This window comes from Schistocerca piceifrons, chromosome 1 (genome assembly GCF_021461385.2).
Source record: "Schistocerca piceifrons isolate TAMUIC-IGC-003096 chromosome 1, iqSchPice1.1, whole genome shotgun sequence".
In the NCBI taxonomy this organism is placed as follows: Eukaryota; Metazoa; Arthropoda; class Insecta; order Orthoptera; family Acrididae; genus Schistocerca; species Schistocerca piceifrons.
The window spans coordinates 495,012,712-495,036,749 of NC_060138.1; the positions used below are offsets into that span (position 1 = coordinate 495,012,712).

General features: G+C 43.5%; 1 protein-coding gene across 2 annotated transcripts in view; it reads right to left on the reverse strand.

Moving 5' to 3' along the window:
* The window catches only part of LOC124787805, a 42,256-nt gene that overhangs the window by 16,757 nt on the left and 1,461 nt on the right, over positions 1-24,038 (reverse strand). The gene's annotated exons all lie outside the window — the stretch shown is intronic.

Below are 24,038 nucleotides of genomic sequence, written 5' to 3' on the forward strand. Positions count from 1 at the left end.
AGTCTGAGAGATGCTGCAGAGAGGGGTCCTCGTGGGGGAACCCTATCACCAGCAGGTGTCAAAGAATGTGGGCATTTCTTCGGCTGGGGAGGGGGAGTGGCTCTCGGATGGGAGGTCATGGGAACTGCAGGGGAGGAGGACAGAGAGGGATGGGGTAAGGAAGAGGTAGGAGGGGGGAAAGGAAGTAACAGAGGCAAAAGTTGAAGAATGTGACACTGGATGGGGAATCTCATATTTTTGGTGAACCTCAATGTAAGATAGGCTATCAAGAGACTTGTAGTCTTGGATCATCTTTTCTCTCTTGTAAGCTGGGCAACATGGTGAGCGAAGGGAGTGACGGTGATGACTACTGACACGCACGGGTGGCGGAACACAGGGGCTTCCCCGGTGGAGTGGGTGTCAACAGCCACCATACATTGGGTCCACCATACAGTGAGAAGAAATATGCCCAAAACGGAAGCACCGAAAGCACCTTGTTGGTGGTGGGATGTACGGCTTCACGTCACATCTGTAGCACATAACTTTGATCTTCCCCGGGAGGATATCCCGCTCAAAAGCCAGAATGAAGGCCCCAGTATTGGTGCGGTTGTCTTTGCGACTGTTCTGCACACGTTGAACACAATGAATGTTGCATTACTCCAGATTAGTCTGGAGTTCCTCATCAGGTTGCAGGATGAGGTCCCTATGAAAAATCATTCCCTGGACCATATTCAGATATTGGTGAGGGGTAACAGACAATGGGATATTGCCAAGATGATCACAAGCATGAAGAACTGCAGACTGGACAGTAGAAGAAGCTTCGATCAACAGGAAGCCCGACTGCATTTTACTGGAAGTCTCCACTTCACCAAACTTGTCCTCGATATTCTCCACAAAAAACAATGGCTTTGTGACAGTGAATGTATATCCATCCATCCTAGTACAGACGACATGGTGGTGAAAGTGTTTCATCAAAGGTGGTGAGCCTGGCCCTACTCCCATGGTGTAGCAAGAGAAGGGATGGCCGCCAGGTCATATGAAGCAGCATTCAATGATCCTTCACCATTTGAAGAGGCGAACATTTGAGAACAGACAGATTTTTGCAGCTTGATACGCTTCATGTGCCAAACATGCACCCTGATACCACCCACTCCAATCAGGAGCTCTCCCCCATGGGCGCCACCCAGCCACAGGAAGAGTCGTCTGGCATGTCAGCCATCGCTGGTACTTCTGATGCTCCAGGAAGACAAGCAACCACTCCTTGGCATACATGGAGAGGGAACAGTAAGGTATCAATAGTGTGATCCCTGTGTTGTCAGGGGCTCTGCCAGATGGGTACATAACAGCACCACCAAACGGACTGGCACACGTGCTGGTGACCTAGCAGGGTGGACGGGGCTACAGCGGGGAAGGAAGAGGGGAAGGAAGCAGGGAGAGGAATCCACACTGTAGATGCTAGAGAGGGAGCAGGGAGGATGGGGCTACAGCGGGGAAGGAAGAGGGGGAGGAAGCAGGGAGGGGAATCCACACCGTAGATGCTAGAGAGGGAGTTCTTCCCTAAATGGCTTACACTAAAAACAGAAAATTTAGAAGTGGAGGTCAAACTTTAAGCGGAGACCTAAATCTCAAAAAAAGGATGAAAGAACAGGGAGAAGGAACAAAATTGCAAGCAATACAGGGAACCAGGTGGACAGCCAGGTCTATAAAAACCAAAATACCGAGAGAGGGAAGGAGGGGGCAACGGGGGGAGGAGTGAGGGCAGGGAGGGAGGGCAGAGTGAAGGAAACGCAGCCAGGGGAGGGGGGGGGGGAATGGAGTGCAATAGCTCTGGGCCCCATGTGCGACACGCACGAACTCACTAAAGAACCATGAGCCCCCTGGGTGAGACAGGTGGTGTGGTGCCACTTCATGGATTACTATATTGTTTCCAGTTTGAAATGATGAACATGTTTCATCAACTCTGATGATGATCAACAAAAACTTGTCAAGGTCAGCCTTGTAACACACAAGCACTTCCATACAGATTGTCCTTTGTTACTCTTTATGGTCTTCTGTTAGGCAGCAAGAAGCCCAGCAGGCACACACCTTTGAGTATGCCGAATGGTGGACAAGTGTGTCAGCACTTACAACAGAGACATACAGTTGATCTGCCAAGTATTTAATTGTGATCCACCAATCCTCTCAAAAGATTATGTCTGCACGTTTTTACACTGCAGGAGTCACAGATGAATGTGGCCCACTGGCGCACAGGAGATCAGATCCAACAGGCTAGTCGGCGCACAGGAGATCAGATAGAACAGGTTTATGTGACCTTGTTGCAGTGACGGCATATGCCTCGCCCTATGACTCACTGTGATTTTGTTCACTACCAGGTCTCCACAGAAGTTCTGAAGGTGATGCCAAAAGAAACATTATGCTTGGAACAAACCTCTGTACAGACACGTATAGCACCACCCACTTGTAGGAACTTCAAGAAACTATAGGGACTGAAGTGGTAATATTCCACATTATTTGAACCAAGATTGGCTGAGAAAAAAGAATTATTGCATTACTGATTGAATGTCCCTTATATAGTGATACTGAAAAGTCAAAGGTAATACCAACATCACACAGATCACAGGGTGTGATTATTTACTTTTTAATATGTAGGTTTTCTTCAGAGGACCTCGTGAGGGACTGCCACGGTTGGAAAATGAAAAGAACACCCGTGCCATTTGTTCTCATTGTACAGGAACTCCTTGCGCATCCATGGGCCAGTGATAGGATGGATGAGTGTTAGATGGATGTCCGTTGGTGATGCATACATTGTGTATTCGCCTGAGTAACTTTAATTAAGCTATGTTTGTCAAATTAATTTTAGCCCCTTTCTCACAGCCACTATTAGGAAATATTCATTGCAGTTTGTAGAAAATTACTTCAATTTATGCATTTATTACCATTTTTTATTCTTTGTATCTATGAAGGTCAAATTAAATACTTTTAGATTAGAGGAGGAAGGTGCTTGGTTTGCTGGCTAGGAATACGGGAGGGAGAGGTGGCAAGTATATGCATGATTCTGGGGGGCAGTGGCAAGTGGAACATGCTGAAGGCAATGTGGGGACATGAGTTGGGAGAGCGTGATAGGACAGAGGAAGGGGAAACTGTTGGGTGAAGGGTGCAGGGACACTGGGTTACCTGAGATCGGGCCATGACAATTACAGAAGTGGAGGATGTTTCATTAGGATAACTCCATCTACATAGTTCAGAGAAGCTGGTAGTGGAGGGAAGGATCCAGATGGCCTGGGTTGTGAAGTAGCCACTGAAATTCAGCATCCTATGCTCAGTCGCATGCTGTGCTACCAGGTGGTCAACTTTGTTCTTGGTAACAGTTTGGCAGTGGCCATTTATCCTGGTGAATAGCTGATGGCAGTCATATTGACACAAAAGGCTGTACAGTGTTTGTAACAGAACTGTGGTGTATGACATGGCTCCTTTCACAGGTGACCTGGCTTCTGATCAGGTAGCACAAGCCTGTGACAGAACTGGAGTGAGTGGATTGTGCAGGTCTTGTACCTTGGAGTCTGTATGGTCCCTGTGGGAGTGGTATAGGCATGTTTAGGAAGTTGTGTAGATTGGGTTGGCGATGGAACACCCCTTCAGGAGGGTGGGAAGGATATTTGGTAGGATGTCCCTCATTTCACGGCAGGACAAGAGATAATCAAAGCCTTGGTGAAGAAGTGACATTGGACAATTGGGGGAAGGGGTACCCCTTTGAAGCTGATTCTTAGGAGTGGTGGGAGGATTGGGGATGTGTGAGGATATAGCAAGGGCAATCTGTTTGTTGATTAAGTTTGAGGGGTATTGCCTGTCTGTTAAGACCTTTCAGCATACTGGGCAAGGGAATTCTTGTCACTGCATATATGATGTCCACGAGTGGACAGACTGTATGGGAGTGGTGTTTTTTGGTGTGGAAATGATGGCAGGTGTCAAAATGCAGACACTGTTGGTGGTCAGAGCATTTAATGTGGACAGAGGTGTGGATGGAGTCATCAGTGCAGTGGAAGTCAACATGCAAGAAGGTTGCACATTGGGCAGAGGAGGACCAGGTGAAGAAAGAAAACATCTTGCTTGCTTTTGTAGTTATCCTTTACCAAGCTAGAGTAAACACACACACACACACACACACACACACACACACACACACACACACAGGACCAAATGCACCTCTATCCCTACATGGTGCCAGCTGGACTAACAGCGTCAATGTGTTGTTTCATGCAAATGAACTAGTTGTGTGAGGGTAGTGTCAGGTAGGGTGACTAGAAGGAGAGGGATGTGGAAGGCAGGGAGAGGGACTGGGGGTGGGAGGTGGGTGGTTTGCCTTCTAGGAAAGCAAGAGGTAGGGGTGGGAAGTATAAGGACTAGATATTTAATGCACGACTGTAGGGGACAGTTGGGAGCACCACACACTGAAGACAATGTGAGGATGTAGACTCACACCGACAACATCCCACACACTCACCTTCTATGACATACTCCATAAAATCCACCTGGGTGTCCCATTGCAAGTGGCTGTTGTGCTCTCACTGAAAGAATTTCCACTCTTGTTGACCAACACCTCCAACCAACTGCCCACAACCTAGCCACCTTCACTGAGTTTCCACCATCCACATCCCTTTGCCTCCTGGATCCTTCCTTGTCACTCCTAATGCCACCTCCCTATACACCGATGTCATTCATGTCCATGGCCTTGCTGCTATAACAGTAACTCTTCCAACATCCCTCAGACTCCAAATGCACTAACTCATTCCTTACACAACTTACCAACTATGTCATGAGCCACCACTACTTTTCCCTTGAAGGGGAGGTATACAAAAATCTACAGCACAGCCACAGGCACCCACAAGGTACCTTCCTGTGTCAAGCCATCTAGAGGAAACCTTCCTAGCCTTCCAGACCACCCAACCCCTAGTATGGTTCAGGTTAACCGATAACAACTTCATGACCAGGACTAAGAGACAAGACACCCTACCCACATTCCTTCACAAACTGAACGCCTTCTCTCCCAACCGGTTCACCTGGTTCTCCTCTACGCAATGCACCATCTTCCTGGACATTGACCTACACCTCTCTGATGGCTCCGTCAACACCTCTTTGCACATCAAACCCAGTAACCATCAACAGTGCCCGCATTTCGACAGCTGCCATCCTTTCCATACCAAACAATCCCTAGCATACAACCTTGTCACTCGTGGACATCTTATCTGCAGTGATGAGAACTACCTTCCCCAGTATGCTGAAGGCCTTCACAGACAGACAGGCAACACCCCTTAAATCTAGTCCACAAACACATCCTGTCTTGTATTCTCCTCCCCCCTCCCCCAATGATCCCCCCCCCCCCCCCCTCTCCCCAGGAATCAGGTACAAAGGAGCCTCATCACACAATATCACCCTGGACAGGAATAACTGAACCATCTCCTTTACCAGGGTTTTGATTATTCCTCGCTCATCCTGCCATGAAATGAGGGACGTCATACCCAAGAGCCTTCTCAGCACTCCTAAAGTGGTGTTCCATCGCGCACCTAACCTACATAACATGCTAGTTAATCCCAATGCCACTCCCACTCCCAACTACTTGCCACAGGGATCATAACCTTGTAGCAGACTCCAGGTTACAAGACCTACACAATCCATTCAACTGGCACCAGCTACTCCAGTTCTGTCATATGCTTATCCTACCCCATCAGAGGCAGGCCACCTGTGAAAGCAGCCATGTCATATAGCAATACTGCTGCAAACACTGGACAACTTGTTATTCTGTTATGACTGCCAACCAGCTTTGCAGCAGGATGAATGGCCACAGCCACACTGTTGTCAAGAAAAAAGTTGACCACCGGGTGGCACACCATGCAGCTGAACACAACATGCTGAATTTCCATGGTGCTTCACAACCCAAGCCATCTGAATCTTTCCCTCCATTACCAGCTTCTCTGGCATCACCTGCCTAGCCCGTATACCTGCTAACCCTCCCTCCCATGTTCCTAGATGGCAAACCAATTGCTGCCATCAGATTATTATTATTATTATTATTATTATTATTATTTGAGGTGAGGAATGCTCAACATCATGGTTATCAGTGTCCTGATGAAAAGTCAGCATACCAATCTCATAGGTGGGGCGAAGGCTGTTCCTATACGTCAAGCAGGTTATAATGTATTAAAAGTCTGCCTCCCTTCCCCACCAGTTTGGGGATGAGGCCTGACAATTCACAAAATTTCACCACTCTCATAACACTGGGATCTTTATCTACAAGGATGGTGGGCAGTTCCCCATCGAGACTGAGAGCTGCCCTAACATCAATATATAGGACACACGTTGCCAAAATATGCTGAACTGAAAGCGGCAACCCACAAACTTCACAGAGTGGTGGCTCCTCCCACCAGTGGAGGATGCCATGTGTTAAAGGGCTATGTCCGATGTGCAGTCTAGTGAGCAGAACCTCATTCCAGCGGTGAGACTGACATGAAGTCCGCCATGCCTTTGGGGTTGATTTGAGTGACCGTAGTTTGCTTTCTGTCACCTGAAACCATTCAGTCTCCCACAGATATATTTGTCAGAAAATGAGATGATGACATGCAACGGGATGGAACATTGGTGGACAGCACCATCCCAATATGCTTGCTTGGCGGCTTTGTCAGCCATGTCGTTTCCCTGTATCCAAATGTGTCAAGGTACCCAGCAAAAGATCACCTCATTGCAACGGTGTTGGAACCCCTGTAAGTAGTCATGGATGAGCTGAATCAGCTGGTCTACTGGATACACTTGATGAAGTGCTTGCAGTGCACTAAGCAAGTTGGGACAGACAAGAAATCTTGTATGGTCATGTCTGTGAATCCTCTCCAGTGGTATCAGAATGCCATATAATTCCACATCATAATTTTTAAATCCCCCATTAACCACGGACCTTGCCATTAGTGAGGAGGCTTGCATGCCTCAGAGATACAGATAGCTGTATCATAGGTGCAACAACAATGGAGAGGCCAGACAAACACGTGGTTTCTGAAGAGGGGCAGCAGCCTTTTCAGTAGTTGCAGGGACAACAGTCTGGATGATTGACTGTTCTGGCCTTGTACAAGGTATACAACTTTGCTTCTGCCGTTTGCTGATACGTGACGACAACGGTAGGTAGCCATAGAAAGAAACAGATAGCAGACATCAGGCAGTTAGCTTGGGCCTTGGTCATCATAACCTCATTCAAACATTAGTCGATTTGTGTCTGCATCTTAATGTTGTTCTTCATTGAAAACGTCAGTTTACAAGCCAAATTCTTGTCATTTGCGGGAGATGTTACTGTTTTGTTTTAATACGAAGAAAACAGCAGCTGAGTCTCATTGAATGCTCTCAAGTATGTATGGTAAGGACGCTATTAGTGAAAGAACGTGTCGTGAGTGGTTTCAACACTTTAAGAAGGGAGATTTTAATGTCGTAGACCAGCATAGTGGTGGAAGAGAGAATATTTTAAAAAATGCAGAACTGGGGACATTGTTGAGAGAAGACTTGCGTCAAACACAAGAAGAATTTGCACAATTAGTGGAGTGACACAGCAAGCCATTCCAAAATGTGTCCAGGATATGGGCATGATTCAGAGAGAAGAAACTTGGGTCCTGTGTGAGCTAAAACCAAGAGACGAATAGCGTTTGTGTGAAGTTGCTTCAGAGTCAAAAACAGAAGGGATTTCTGCAATTCATTGTGACTGGCGACGAAAAATGAGTTCTTTACGATAACCCTAAATGCAAAAAATCACGGGAATACCCCAGCCATGCTTCCACGTCGACGGCCAAACCGAATATTCACGGCTCCAAGATCATGCTCTGCATTTGGAGGGACCAGCTTGGTGTCATGTACTATGAAGTGTTAAAGCCAAGTGAAACAACCACAGATGCTCGTTATCGAACGCAACTGATGCGTTTGAGCAGTGCATTAAAAGACAAATGTCCACAATATAGCGAGAGGCATGATAAAGTGATTTTGCAGCACAAAAATGTTCGACCCCACATTGCAAAAGAGGTCAAAACGTACTTGGAAACATTAAAATGGGAAGTCCTACCCCACCCGCCATATTCTCCAGACATTGCTCCCTCTGACTATCAGATGTTTAGGTCAATGGCGCATGGCCTGGTTGATGGCTGACCAATACGTCCGATCTCATGAAGAACTCACAAATTGGATCAATTTGTCGATCGCTTCAAAAGATGAACAACTACTTCGACGCAGGATTCTTACAATGCCTGAAAGATGGGAAAAAGTAGTGGTCAGCGATGGAAAATACTTTGAATGATACATATGTAACCCATTTGTGTCATTAAAGCCTCAAATGTTGGGAGGGAAAAATGGCAGAAGCAAAGTTGTACACCTTGTAACATTAACCAAACCGACTTGCTGTGCTGGTACTGGGAATGGCTGAAAGCAAGGGGAAACGACAGCCGTAATTTTTCCCGAGGGCATTCCGCTTTACTGTATGGGTAAATGATGATGGCGTCCTCTTGGGTAAAATATTCCGGAGATAAAATAATCCCCAATTCGGATCTCCGGGCGGGAACTAAACAGGACGACATTGTTATCAGGAGAAAGAAAACTGGCGTTCTACTGATCGGAGCTTGAAATGTCAGATCCCTTAATTGGGTAGGTAGGTTAGAAAATTTAAAAAGGGAAATGGATAGGCTGAATTTAGATATAGCGGGAATTAGTGAAGTTCAGAGGCAGGAGGAACAAGACTTCTGGTCAGGTGAATATAGGGTTATAAATATAACTTCAAATAGGGGTAATGCAGTAGTAGGTTTAATAATGAATAAAAAAATAGGAGTGCGGGTCAGCTACTACAAACAGCATAGTGAACACATTACTGTAGCCAAAGATAGACCCAAGGCCCACACCTACGACAGTAGTACAAGTTTATATGCCAACCAGCTTCCCAGATGAAGAGAGTGATGAAATGTATGATGAGATAAAAGAAATTATTCAGATAGTAAAGGGAGATGAAAATTTACTAGTCATGGGGGACTGGAATTCAATAGCAGGAAAAGGAAGAGAAGGAAAAGTAGTAGGTGAATATGGAATGGGGGTAAGGAATGAAAGAGGAAGCCGCTTGGTAGTATTTTGCTCAGAGCATAACCTGATCATAGCTAACACTTGATTTAAGAATCACGAAAGAAAGTTGTATATGTGGAAGAGGTCTGGAGATACTGGAAGGTTTCAAACAGGTATACAATGGTAAGGCAGAGATTTAGGAACCAGGTTTTAAATTTTAAGACATTTCCAGGGGTAGATGTGGACTCTGACCACAATCTATTGGTTATGAACTGTAGATTAAAACTGAAGAAACTGCAAAAAGGTGGGAATTTAAGGAGATGGGACCTGTATAAACTGACTAAACCAGAGGTTGTACAGAGTTTCAGGGAGAGCATAAGGGAACAATTGACAGGAACGGGGGAAAGACATACAGTAGAAGAAGAATGGGTAGCTTTGAGGGATGAAATAGTGAAGGCAGCAGAGGATCAAGTAGGTAAAAAGACGAGGGCTAGTAGAAATCCATGGATAACAGAAGACATATTCAATCTAATTGGTGAAAGGAGAAAATACAAAAATGCAGTAAATGAAACAGGCAAAAAGGAATACAAACGTCTCAAAATGAGATCAACAGGAAGTGCAAAATAGCTAAGCAGGGATGGCTAGAGGAAAAATGTAAGGATGTAGAGGCATATGTCACTAGGGGGCAAGATAGATAGTGCCTACAGGAAAACTAAAGAGACCTTTGGAGAAAAGAGAACCACTTGAATGAATATCAAGAGCTCAGATGGAAACCCAGTTCTAAGCAAAGAAGGGAAAGCAGAAAGGTGGAAGGAGTATACAGGCTGTACATAATGTCTGGGAGCACTTTCAATTATTTATTGAACAAGAACTAAACATTGTATTGCATTTTGAAGAGAAACTCTGAAAGTTCTTTTTCCAAGCATTTGAACACAAACCATGAGTGACCTGGCAGACGTCAATACGGTAATCAAATTATTGCTGTACCTGTCCCAGCATTGCATCGTCGACTGTGGCAGTTACTTACCATATTCTCTCCCGGAGCTCTGCTACATCACTTGGTAGAGGCGGTACATACACCAGCTCTTTAATGTGTCCCCAAGGAAAAAAAATTAGTCTGAGTGAGATCTGGTGATCAGGGAGGCCATTTCATAAAACAGCTGTCCCCTTCTGTAGCACGGCCAATCCATCAATGTAACAGTTCCGTATTAAGGTACCCACAAACTTCACGATGAAAATGGGGTGGAACTCCATCCTGCTGAAAGATGAATGGAGAGTTCGATTGCATTTGAGGCATCAGACATTGCTGCAACATGTCCAAGTAGAAACATCCAGTGACAGTGGTCTCGGTGAAGAAGAATGGCCCGGATAGTTTTTGATGTGACAAGGCAAAAAAACATTTACCTTTGGGGAATTGTGTTCAAATTCCATGCATTTGTGTGGATGCTTTGTATCCCAGATTCAATAATTATGCCTGTTCACTTTCCCATTAGTGTGAAAAGTGGCTTCGTCGCTAAAAATTAAGCGATAATCAATACCATCCCCATCCTCATTCAACTGTTGCAACTGCGAACAGAACTCAAAACGCTTGTCTTTGTTTGAGTCATTGAGCTTCTGCACTAGCTCCAATTTGAATGATTGCAGACAGCTTCTCTCGCAGAACTTTCCACACTGTCATTGGAGCCATTTGGAGTTCACGGGATGCATGATGCACCGATTTCTTTGGACTCCTTATGAATGTCTCTCGTACGTGCTCCACATTCACTTCACTCGCACTAGGACATCAGCTTCTCTTTGCTGGGCAGAAGCAATCTGTTGTAATGAATTTGTTGTTCCAGTGGTAAATGGCCTTCCTTGTTGATGGCTTCTTACTGTACTTGGTTCTAAACATCCACTGAACAGCTGTAACACACTTGTTTTTTAGAAAGCTCACTCTGCATCTGAACTTGCAATGTTTGCGACTAGCACTGACTATCAGCAAATTACCAAACTACGCTGTGGCGGTATAAATGAAAAAAACCTTTCAGGGTTTCTCTTCAAAATGACATATGTATGATATCTGCATAATGTTTGGTTCTTGTGGAATAAATAACTGAAAGTGTTCCCAGACTTTATGTACAACCTGTATAGAGGGTCTACACAAGGGCACTGTACTTGAGGGCAATATTGTGGAAATGGAAGAAGATGTAGATGAAGGTGAAGTGGGAGATATGATACTGTGTGAAGAATTTGACAGAGCACTGAAAGACCTAGGTCGAAACAAGGTCCCGGGAGTAGACAACAATCCATTAGAACTACTGATAGCCTTGGGAGAGCCAGCCCTGGCAGAACTCTCCAATCTGGTGAGCAACATGTATGAGACAGGCGAAATACTCTCAGATTTCAAGAAGAATATAACAATTCCAATCCCAAAGAAAGCAGGTGTTGATAGATGTGAAAATTACCAAATTATTAGCTTAACAAGTCACAGCTGCAAAATACTGACACGAATCCTTTACAGACAAATGGAAAAACTGGTAGAAGCCGAGCTTGGAGAAGGTCAGTTTGGATTCAGTAGAAATGTTGGAACACGTGAGGCAATACTGACCTTATGACTTACCTTAGAAGACAAATTTGTAGACTTGGAGAAAGCTTTTGACAATGTTGACTGGAATACTCTCTTTCAAATTCTGAAGGTGGCAGGTGTCAAATACAGGGAGCGAAAGGCTATTTCCAATTTGTATGGAAACCAGATGGCAGGGGCATGAACGGAAAGCAGTGGTTAGGAAGGGAGTGAGACAGGGTTGTAGCCTATCCTGATGTTATTCAATCTATATACTGAGCAAGCAGTAGAGGAAACAAAAGAAAAATTTGGAGTAGGAATTAAAATCCATGGAGAAGAAATAAAAACTTTGAGGTTCGCCGATAACATCGTAATTCTGTCAGAGACAGCAAAAGACCTGGAAGAGCAGATGAAAGGAATGGACAATGTCTCGAAAGGAGGATATAAAATGATCAACAACAAAGCAAATCGAGGATAATGGAATGAAGTCTACTTAAATCAGGTGATGCTGAGGGAATACAATTAGGAAATGAGACACTTAAAGTAGTAGATGAGTTTTACTATTTGGGGAGCAAAGTAAGTGCTGATGGTCAAAGTAGAGAGGATATAAAATGTAGACGGCAATGGCAAGGAAAGCGTTTCTGAAGAAGAGAAATTTGTTAACATTGAGTATACATTTAAGCGTCAGGAAATCTTTTCTAAATGTATTTGTATGGAGTGTAGCCATGTATGGAAGTGAAACATGGACAATAAAGAGTTTAGACATGAAGAGAATAGAAGCTTTGGAAATGTGGTGCTACAGTAGAATGCTGCAGATTAGACGGGTGGATCATGTAACTAATGAGGAGGCACAGAATAGAATTGGGGACAAGAGGAATTCGTGGCACAACTTGACTAGAAAAAGGGATTGGTTGGTAGGACATGTTCTGAGGCATCAAGGGATCACCAATGTAGTATCGGAGGGCAGTGTGGAGGGTAAAAATCTTAGAGGGAGACCAAGAGATGAATACACTAAGCAGATTCAGAAGGATGTAGGGTGCAGTAGTTACTTGGAGATGAAGAAGCTTGCACAGGATAGGGTGCACAGAGAGCTGCATCAAACCAGTCTCTGGACTGAAGACCACAAGAACAAGAGCAACAACAACTACTACTACTACTACAATTTCTAAATTGTTCTGGAAGACACACTTTAAAAATCCTATCAGGGAAAACAGCAGAACAACCGAGGACATTCTCTTGCTGGGATCCATCTATATAAGCAACAATAAAACTGTGATATGTACTTAAAATGGACAAAACAAAGTTGTAACAACATAATCTGGAGTACAGATTTTCTTGTTCTGTGTCAAGCTTAAAATCACTTTGGGCCTCCAAAGACACCAAGGCAGCAATGCATTCCATCCCTGTCTGTGTATTTTGATGCCCGACAGATCCAGATCCTAGACACAGCCTGTAGCATGTATATCAAATGGCTTAGTCGCTTGGGGTCGATTACTGATTAGCCATTCAAAGGTGGGTTGGACCACTGCACTAAATGCCAATGACTGATGTGACACAGATTATCAGCGCCTGTCGAGGAGCCGAAAGGACACAGTGCCAAATCCAGTGATGGTTCAACAGCGTCTGCGCACAGACTCGAGATTGGGTTGGTTCAAAAGGCTCCAGTCGATATCCGAATGCTCTCAAAGTGGACACCAACTAACATCTTGAGGTACAAAGTATGGGCTGATCCATAGACCATGCTGCCATAATCAAACACGGTCAAGCAAATGCCCTACAAAACTGCATGAGGAAGAACCTGTCAGCTCCCCATGTTTCTTTGCCAAGGCATTTCAAAATATTCAGTGACTGGAAGCCCTTTGTTCATAGGTCTTTCAGGTGTGGGAGCCAAGTTAATTTCAAGTCAAACAATAAATCCAAAAAGCGCACAATTTCTTGAAAACGTAAAATATTGTCCCCCATTGTGAGCACTGGTTGGTTAAAACTTCGACGAGCACGTTTAAAATTGACACATATAGCCTTCTCGCATGAGAACCGAAAACCGGTTGTCCTGACCTAAATTCCCAGCCTCCTAATCATCAGCTGTAGCTGCCCCGTTGTCATTATAAAATCACAGGAAGAGTAGAAAATTGCAAAGTCATCCACAAACAAAGAGCATTTAACAGTGCTCCTGACTGCAGACGAAATGCCATTGATAGCGATGGCAAACAACGCGACATTGAGGACACTGCCCTGGGGGAGCCCATTCTCTTGAACATAGAAGTCAGACAAGGTACTGCCAACGCAATATCAGAAATGCCGGCCCTCGAGAAAGGATTGGATAAGAAGTGGCAGGCGCACACATAGTGCCCATTCATTCATGAAGTTGGCGAAGGATGTTGTACCTCCAAGTTGTATCATATGCTTTTTCGAGGTCAAAAACACACAAACCAAATGGTTTTGGTGTGAGAAGGACTCCTATATCGCTGTCTCCAGTAGAATTAAGTTGTCAAGGTTGGAACGACAGTGCCAGAAACCGCACTGGGAGCGGCTCAGGTGACCTCGAGATTCAAGCAGCCACAGAGGCGGCCATTCACCAAGCGTTCAAGAGTCTTATGCATACAACTGGTAAGGGCTAAACACCGGTAACTGTTAGGGGCACTACAGTCCTTGCCTGGTTTCCAGAACTGAATTAATATTGGTTCCTTCCAGTTTGTGGGGTACTGTCCATCAAACCAGATCCGACAAACTCGAGAGGAGCTGTCCTTTCGCTTCAGTACACAGATGACGAAGCATGGCATAATGGATCTCATCAGATCCTGGAGCAGTGTCTGGCTGCAGACAAAGCTGATTCCAGTTCCCACATCGAGTACAGAAGGTAGTAGAGTTCCTCATTATGCAAGAACAAATTGAGTTTCCCTATCTCTGCAGTCCTATGGAACATCTGAAAAGCAGCAGCCTGTCTGGATGAGGTAGTGACAGTAAAGAAGTGTTCATTTAAAACCTGAGTCATGTCTTCTGGTGTGTGCACCAAGACCTCATTACTTGACAAGGCTGTAAGGGGACACATACAGCCCTTGCCTGAAATCCGTCTTAACGAGTCTCAAACTTGCATGGTGGAAGTGAACCAACTACTGGAAGTCGTGAATTCCCTCGAGGAAGCCCTTTACCATTCCCTTATCACTCACCTCACATGTGCCCTCACAGATCTAAAGGCATGAAGGTTTTCTGCAGTTAGATAGTATTTGAAGTTCAGCAGAGCTGTTCGACTGGCCCTGATTGCCAATCGACAGTCATCATTCCAGCAAGATACAGGCTGTTGTCTGAGATGGTTACTAGACCACAGTACAGACTCTGCGGCAGGCTGTTGGATCTCACAACTGATATGGGCCACCGCCTCCTGTGCACAATACTTTAGTTCAAAAATAGCCTGTCGACTGTACTGCAACCAATTTGCCCTTTATCATCATCCATCTGCATGGTCTCCTGTCAGCCACCATCCTAGTTGGCAGATGGATCCACACTGGGAAGTGGTCACCAGAATGTAAATCTGTAGCCACTTCCCACTGAACTCAGTCTGCAATAGCTGGGGAACAAAAACAAAGGTCAATGGCTGTAAAAGACCCTGTAGCTGTGGAAAAATCTGTCATCTGACCCGCATTCAGAAGGCAGTTATTCTCAGACTGAACGAGTGACTCGATCATCTGAGCACTGGAGCAAGTTGTAGCCGATCCCCACACCACATTGAGTGCTGTGGGGATCACAAGGAGGAATGGGTGTGGGAGTGCCTGGAAGAGTTCTGTCAGTGCGTCTGCATTCAAAGCATCATTAAGTGGAAGATGCAAATAACACACTGTGATATTAAAGGGGACTAGAGCTTTCACGGCAATTGCTTGTATGGTTGTGATAAGAGGGACAAGAGAGGAGTGGCATCTGTCATCAACGAAAACAGCCACTCCACATTTAGCCCTGCAACCAGTAATATTGTCCTTCCTGTATGGGTGGTAACCCCATAATGCAGGAGTGCCGGTGACTTTAAGATGCGTTTCTTGTTTCTCCAACTGGAAGTCCATATCCTCAAGAACATAGTCCCCATCAGAGAGGGAGAACTCATCAATCTGAAAGTTTAACTACCACTTTCTTGGACTTGGAACTACTTTTCGAAGGACATTTTTCTTTACTTATTGGAGGAGGTGATTGCTTAGGTGTGGGGATGGCTTACTTGGCTTTTGATGGTGGGCAGTGGTATGTGGCTTAGGTGGTAGCCCATTCCTGATGGCTTCTGAATGACTTCTGTTTCAAGCGGAGTGTTTCCCACATAGGTACACTGGCAAGTGCATGTGCTCATACTTGAGTCTGTGGTCTGAGTTTATGTGGAGGGATCACACTTGGCGATTCGTGTCTTAAGGACGGATGCAAAAGAAGTAGCAAAAACCGGAGTTTGCATAGCTTTGAAAGCTTCTTCAGCTTCACCACAGGGTATGCATCTCTTGACTTGCAACTTCTGAATTTTCCTTTCCTCACTGTAAACCTTAGACTTTCTGCTTCACGTTGGGTGATCCCCCAGAGCAGTTTACACATTTCGGAGGAAGTGTTCGATAACTGCCTGATTCATGAGCTGAACCTCCACAACTGCCACACGTAGCCCTCCCATTACATCCCATAGTGGCATGGCCAAATCTTTGACATTTTAAGCACTGCATTTGGTTATTAACAAACAGCCAAACCTTGAGATGGATGTAGCCTGCAAGGATATGTTCAGGTAATTCCAGAGTACTAAACATTAGAATGAATGTTGCCGATTTCTCCAATTTGCCATTGACCCTCCTCATATAGTTCTGCACTTCTGTGACACTCATGTTTTTCCATTCTTCACATAACTCTGCAGGTTCCAACTCCATTTTAATGGAGCAGGTAACCACCCCCTTACTAAAGTTAAGGGTATTAAGCAACTCAGTTTTGGCTGGTAGTCACCTAAGGCCTTACATCCCAGACGCTTACATATTTTGTTTGAATTAGCAGTTTCAACCAGAAGTGTTCCATTACGAAGTCGTTTGACACTTTTTAGAGACCCAGCAATACCCTCCGATAAAAAGGGGACACACCTTCTCAAAGGTTCCCCCCGTTCGCTTGAATACAATGAAAGTGTTATGGCACACTAATGCACTGTTACTATGATTCTGAGACTTCTTTTTGGGATGACTGTACAACTGAGCTCTCTTTGATGAGTGGGTGTAGGTACTACCTGACAGTACACCTGTCACACCAATAACAGTAGTTTGATGACAGCGAGCCCCTGAGGGGGCTTCCCTCTCAGCTGCCAGGCACCCCCACCCAGTCCTTCGCCCCCTACCTACCCCACATGACACTACCCACACCACAACCAGTCCACCTGCTGAGAAACAAAGAGTGGCACTCTAGTCCAGTCAGTGCCATGTAGGTATGTAGGGGCAGAGAGGTGCATGGTTGTGTGTGTGTGTGTGTGTGTGTGTGTGTGTGTGTGTGTGTGTGTGTGTGTTCTCCACACTCCACACATGCCATACTGAAAGCTTTGGATCCAGGTGGTCAGGTAGAGGAAGTATTTCTTGATTTCCCAAAAGCACTTGACTCCCTACTACACCCACGTTTATTGTAAAAAGATTAATCATATGGGGTATCGAATCAGATTTGTGACTAGATTGAGGACTTTTGGGTAGGAAGGATGCAGCATGTTATCTTGGATGGAGAACCATCTTCAGATGTAGAAGTAACTTCAGGTGCACCCCAGGAAAGTGTGTTTGGATCCTCGGTGATCAAGTTTTACTTAATGACTTTGAGGACAACATTAATAGTGACCTCAGACTTTCTGTAGATGATAGAGTTATCTATAATGAAGTAATGTCTGAAATAAGCTAGATAAATATTCAATCAAATCTTGATAAGCTTTCAAAGTGGTGTGAAGACTAGCAACTTCATTTAAATGTTCAGAAACATAAAGTGTGCACTTCACAAACCATACTATGTTATTGTTGCTGTGGTCTTCAGTCCAGAGACTGGTTTAATGTAACTCTACATGTTACTCTATCCTGTGCAAGCTTCTTCATCACTCAGTACCTACTGCAACCTACATCCTTCTGAATCTGCTTAGTGCATTCATTTCTTGGTCTCCCTCAAAGATTTTTACCCTCCACACTGCCCTCCAATACTACATTGGTGATCCCTTGATGCCTCAGAACATGTCCTACCAACTGATCTCTTCTTCTAGTCAAGCTGTGCCACAAATTTCTCTTCTCCCCAATTCTATTCAATGCTTCCTCACTAGTTATGTGATCTACCCACATAATCTTCAGCATTCTTCTGTAGCACCACATTTCCAAAACTTCTATTCTCTTCTTGTCCAAACTATTTATCATCCATGTTTCACTTCCATACAAGACTACATTCCATACAAATACGTTCAGCAACGACTTCCTGACACTCTATATTAACAAATCTCTCTTCTTCAGAATCGCTTTCCTTGCCGTTGCCGTCTACATTTTATACCCTCTCTACTTTGACCATCAGCACTTATTTTGCTCCCCAAATCGCAAAACTCCTTTACTACTTTAAGTGTCTCATTTCCTAATCTAATTTCCTCAGCATCACCCAACTTAATTTGATTACATTCCATTATCCTCATTTTGCTTTGGTGATGTTCATCTTATATTCTCCTTTCAAGACACTGTCCATTCCGTTCAACTGCTCTTCCAAGTCCTTTGTTGTCTCCGACAGAATTACAATGTCATCGGTGAACCTCAAAGTTTTTATTTCTTCTCCATGGATTTTAATACCTAATCCAAATTTTTCTTTTGTTTCCTTCACTGCTTGCTCAATATAGAGATTGAATAACATCGGGGAGAGGCTACAACCCTGTCTCACTCCCTTCCCAACCACTGCTTCCCTTTCATGCCCCTCAACTCTTATAACTGCCACTGGTTTCTGTACTAATTGTAAATAGCCTTTCACTCCCTGTATTTGACACCTGCCCCCTTCAGAATTTGAAAGAGAGTATTCCAGTCAACATTGTCAAAAGCTTTCTCTAGGTCTATAAAAGCTGGAAACGTTGATTCGCCTTTCTTAATTTATCTCCTAACATAAGTCGTAGGGTCAGTAATGCTTCATGTGCTCCAATATTTCTAAGGAATTGAATCTGAACTTCCCGGAGGTCAGCTTCTACCAGTTTTTCCACTTGTCTGTAAAGAATTCGTGTTAGTATTTTGCGGCCGTGACTTATTAAATTGATAGTTCGGTAATTTTCACCTCTGTCAACCCCTGCTTTCTTTGGGATTGGAATTATTACAATCTTCTAGAAGTCTGAGGGTATTTCGCCTGTCTCATACATCCTGGTCACCAGATGGTAGTTTAGTCAGGGCTGGCTCTCCCAAGGCTGTCAGTAGTTCTAATGGAATGTTGTCTACTCCCGGGGCCTTGTTTTGACTTAGGCCTTTCAGTGCTCTGTCAAACTCTTCACACAGTATCATTTCTTCCATTTCATCTTCATCTATGTCCTCTTCTATTGCCATGATATTATCCTCAAGTACATTGCTATTGTATAGACCTTCTATATACCCCTTCCATCTTTCTACTTTCCCTTCTTTGTTTAGAACTGGGTTTCCATCTGAGCTCTTGATATTCACACGAGTAGTTCTCTTTTCACTGAAGGTCTCTTTAATTTTCCTCTAGGCAGTATCTATCTTACCCCTAGTGAGATATGCCCCTACATCCTTACACTTTTCCTCTGGCCATCCTTGCTTAGCCATTTTGCACTTTCTGTCGATCTCATTTTTGAGATGTTTGTAATCCTATTTGCCTGCTTCATTTATTGCATTTTTATATTTTCTCCTTTCATCAACTAAATTCACTATTTCTTCTGTTAACCAAGGATTTCTTTTTACCTATTTAATCCTCTGCTGCCTTCAGTATTTCATCCCTCAAAATTACCCATTCTTCTTCTACTGTATTTCTTCCCCCATTCCTGTCAATTGTTCCCCTATGCTCTCCCTGAAACACTGTACAACCTCTGGTTCTTTCAGTTTATCCAGGTCCCATCTCCTTAAATTCCCATCTTTTTGCAGTTTCTTCAGTTGTAATCTACAGTTCATAACCAATAGATTGTGGTCAGAGTCCACATCGACCCCTGGAAATGGCTTACAATTTAAAACCTGGTTGGTTGGTTTGGGGTAGGAGACCAGACAGCGTGGTCATCGGTCTCATTGGATTAGGGAAGGATTGGGAAGGAAGTCGGCCGTGCCCTTTCTTAAAACCTGGTTCCTAAATCTCTCTCTTGCCATTATATAATCTATCTGAAACCTTCCAGTATCTCCAGGCCTCTTCCATGTATTCAACCTTCTCTCATGATTCTTGAATCTAGTGTTAGCTATGATTAGGTGAAGTTATGCTCTGTGCAAAATTCTACCAGACAGCTTTCTCTTTAATTTCTTACCCCCATTCCATATTCACCCAATATGTTTCCTTCTCTTCCTTTCCCTACTATCGAATTCCAGTCACCCGTGACTTAAATTTTCATCTCCTTTCACTATCTGAATAATTTCTTTTATTTCATCACACATTTAATCAATCTCTTCATCATCTGCAGAGCTAGTTGGCATATAAACTTGTACTACTGTGGTAGGCATGGGCTTCGTGTCTATCTTGGCCATAATAATGTGTTCACCATGCTGTTTGTAGTAGCTTACTCACACTCCTATTTTTTTGTTCATTATAAAACCTACTCCAGCATTACCCCTACTTGATTTTGTATTTATAATCCTGTATTCACCTGTCCAGAAGTCTTGTTTCTCCTGCCACCGAACTTCACTAATTCCCACTATATCTAACTTTAAAATATCCAGTTCTCTTTTTAAATTTTCTAACCTACCTCCTGAGTAAGGGATCTGACATTCCATGCTCTGAGTCGTAGAATGCCAGTTTTCTTTCTCCTGATAACGGCGTCCTCCTGAGTAGTCTCCGCCCGGAGATCTGAATGGGGGCTATTTTACCTCCGGAATATTTTATCCAAGAGTACGCCATCATCATTTAACCATACAGTAAAGCTGCATGCCCTCAGGAAAAATCACGGCTGTTTCCCCTTGCTTTCAGCCGTTCGCAGTACCAGCACAGCAAGGCCGTTTTGGTTAGTGTTACAAGGACAGATCAATCATCCAGACTGTTGCCCCTACAGCTACTGAAAAGGCTGCTGCCCCTCTTCAGGAATCGCATGTTTGTCTGGCCTCTCAACAGATACCCCTCTGTTGTAGTTGCATCTATGGTATGACTATCTGTATCCTTGAGGCACGCAAGCCTTCCCTCCAATGGCAAGGTCAATAGTTCATGGGGATGAATCATAGAATACGACTATAGAACCAATGAGTCACAGGTAATCAGCCAGCTCATACAAATACCTAGCTCTAACACTTAGTAGGAATACGAATTGGAATGATCACATAGGCTCAGTTTTGGGTAAAGGAAGTGGTAGACTTCAGTTTATTGATAGAATATTGGGGAAATGTGATCTGTCTACAAAGGACATTGCTTGCAAATCACTTGTGTGACCCATTCTAGAACATTGCTTAAGTGTGTGAGCCCCATACCAAATAGGACTAACAGGGGATATTGAATGTATACAGAGAAGGGTAGCACAGATAGTTTGACCCATGGGACAGTGTTACACTGATGCTGTAGAAACTGACCTGGCAGAATCTTGAAGACAGCTGTAAACTATCCCAAACATAAACTATCCTGGGAAAGTATCTCACAAAGTTTCAAGAAATGGCTTTAAGTTATGACTATGAATATACTGTAACCCCAAACATATCGCTCACACAGGGGTTGTGATGACAATATTATATTAAATACAGCATGCACAAGGCATTCAAACAATTATTCTTCCCACACTCCATATGTGAATGGAACAGGAAGATACTCTAATAACTGGTGCAGTGGACATAACCTCGGACATGCATTTTTCGGTGATTTGCAGAGTATGGATGTAGATACATTGCTGGAAGCACTTGTGCTCTAATAAACTTTCTAAAGTCGTTACAAACTTCACTGCAGTGAAAATATTTGAAGCTGGACATCATTGTCATAGGTGTCCTCAAGCAATAGCTTTTCATAGACAATCAACATTAAAATTGTCGCAAAGTTGTATCAACCACATTTGCATAGCTACATACAGTCAGCGTGACTTTTTTTCTGTTGTTGGTCAATATGCATACTTTCAGCAAATACACTCACAGAATCCATCATACGTGATTTACACAGTAAAGAGTGACATGTTCTATATTACTACAGGGGCATTTCTGCTTAAGTGGCCCATATTGCACCAATTAGGCTACTGTTCAAACTACTGGCTGTGCTTCGCTGATTAGTACAAGAATTACTTTCAAAAGTGGCTTCCCCTAGAGAACCTACAATAGGCAGGCAATAAGGAAGTGTCCAATTCCACCTGTCAGCTTTGACCCATGAGGCAGAAATACCTACTTCCAGTGTACACAAAATGGCAATGATGTCGTTCACTACACACACATGCCAACAAACATGAACAAAAATAAAAATGACACAAGAATGTCTCACTCCAACAAAAAAAATGAAACTAATGGGGAATAGGGGGTTTAGGGTGCAGGATCCAGCTAAATGTATAACAATACAAAACACAGCCCCTGCCCAAAACAAATATTACAAGAAAAATCACAATTACAATGTAAAGCTACAGCCACAAAACGAACAAGAATCTTACATCTCACTGGACCTATACAGCTCAAACAAAGTCCACAACACGAAGAAAAATCATCTGCAATTTGAAAATCAGAATCAGACATTCCCCTTGAACTATACTGCTCAAACAAATCCCTCAATATCTAAAAACCAGGGTCTCCGATAACTGGAATCGGACATCTCCCTTGTCCTATATATCTCCATAAGCTCTTGATATCAACTGGCAAAAAAAAAGCGCGATCACAAACTTAGAGTCAACAGAAGTGCCCAGTTCCATCTATATATGCTTTGTCCCGTGACGTAATGATGTGTGACATCACTACTCACTATGGCACAGTGTTTTTGAGTTGGTTGTGTTCGTAGATGTTGTTTTCTTGTATTTTACCATGCCCTCTGGTGGTGGATGTCGACGTGCTGAGTTTAACATGTGTTACTAGGTTCATTTGAATTTTGGTTGTCATTGTGCTAAGTTGGTTCTGAGTTAGGTAGTTGGTGCGGTAATGTGGGTTGTGGAAGTATTTCCAGTGAGTTATTAAGGTTTTTTAAAAATTGTTTAAATGTATGGGGTTTTTTAAAAGTCTGATTAGTTTGTTGTTTCTTGCGTGGAAAGAAATCTAATTTTTTTTTTAATTAGATACGGATATGACAGTGAAGTTCACAAATGTACCACTACGCTCTGAGATCGGTGGTGATGTGATGTCTGACACAGTTTCTGCAGGTGTTTGGTAGTGCGATTTAAATCTTTTTATATTATTTGTCTTGGGATGGTGCTGTACATTTGGCTTGCCCCACCCTAAACCCTTAACTTTCCGTGGTTGTTCTGTTGGTTTCATTTTATTTTTGGAGTGAGACGTTATTGTATCATCTTTATTTTTGTTCACATTTGCTGGTGTGTGTGTGTGTGTGTGTGTGTGTGTGTGTGTGTGTGTGTGTGTGTGTTTAGTGATGTCACTGTCATTTTGTACACGCTGGAAGTAGCCATTACGGCCGTGTGTGTGTGTGTGTGTGTGTGTGTGTGTGTGTGTGTGTGTGTGTGTGTGTGTGTGTGTGTTTAGTGATGTCACTGTCATTTTGTACACGCTGGAAGTAGCCATTACGGCCATATTGATAACATTGTGTGTTAAAGGATACGGGTGGAATTACATGCTTCTGTACTGCCCAAATTTCATATACCTACAACACTTACAAAACACCACCTAAACTAAAATCCCAACAACTTGAAAACCCAAAAAAAACCATATTCACTAGATCAATTAAAACAAAACAGAAAAACCATAAATATAAAACAGACAAAACATCAGAATTACTACAGAATAAAAATTAATTACCAACAAAAGCCCACAACAAAATCACCTAGGCTCATGCCCCACACGTAAACAAAAGAAAAGAAAAAAAACCAGAACAACTCACTGAAAATAAAGCAAACACTTCCAACTGCACCTACTACCCAGACTCAAATAAACCAACTTTCCAGCTTTACCACAGTGACAACCAAGACTCAAATGAACCCAATACCAGACGTTAAACTCAACATATCAACATGTACCACAACAGGGTGCCATCAAATACAACCATTAGGTCAAGATTCAAAGCAAACAGTTGGAATTGGACGTTTCCAGTGGAGCCCTTGTGAAGACTTGCACTTAATAGTTGTTAATGAATATGTTCTGGTTTCTTCCTTCAATGATCTCCATCTAAAACCCATTCTTGGTCTTGTGATTATCAGGCTATGTCTCTG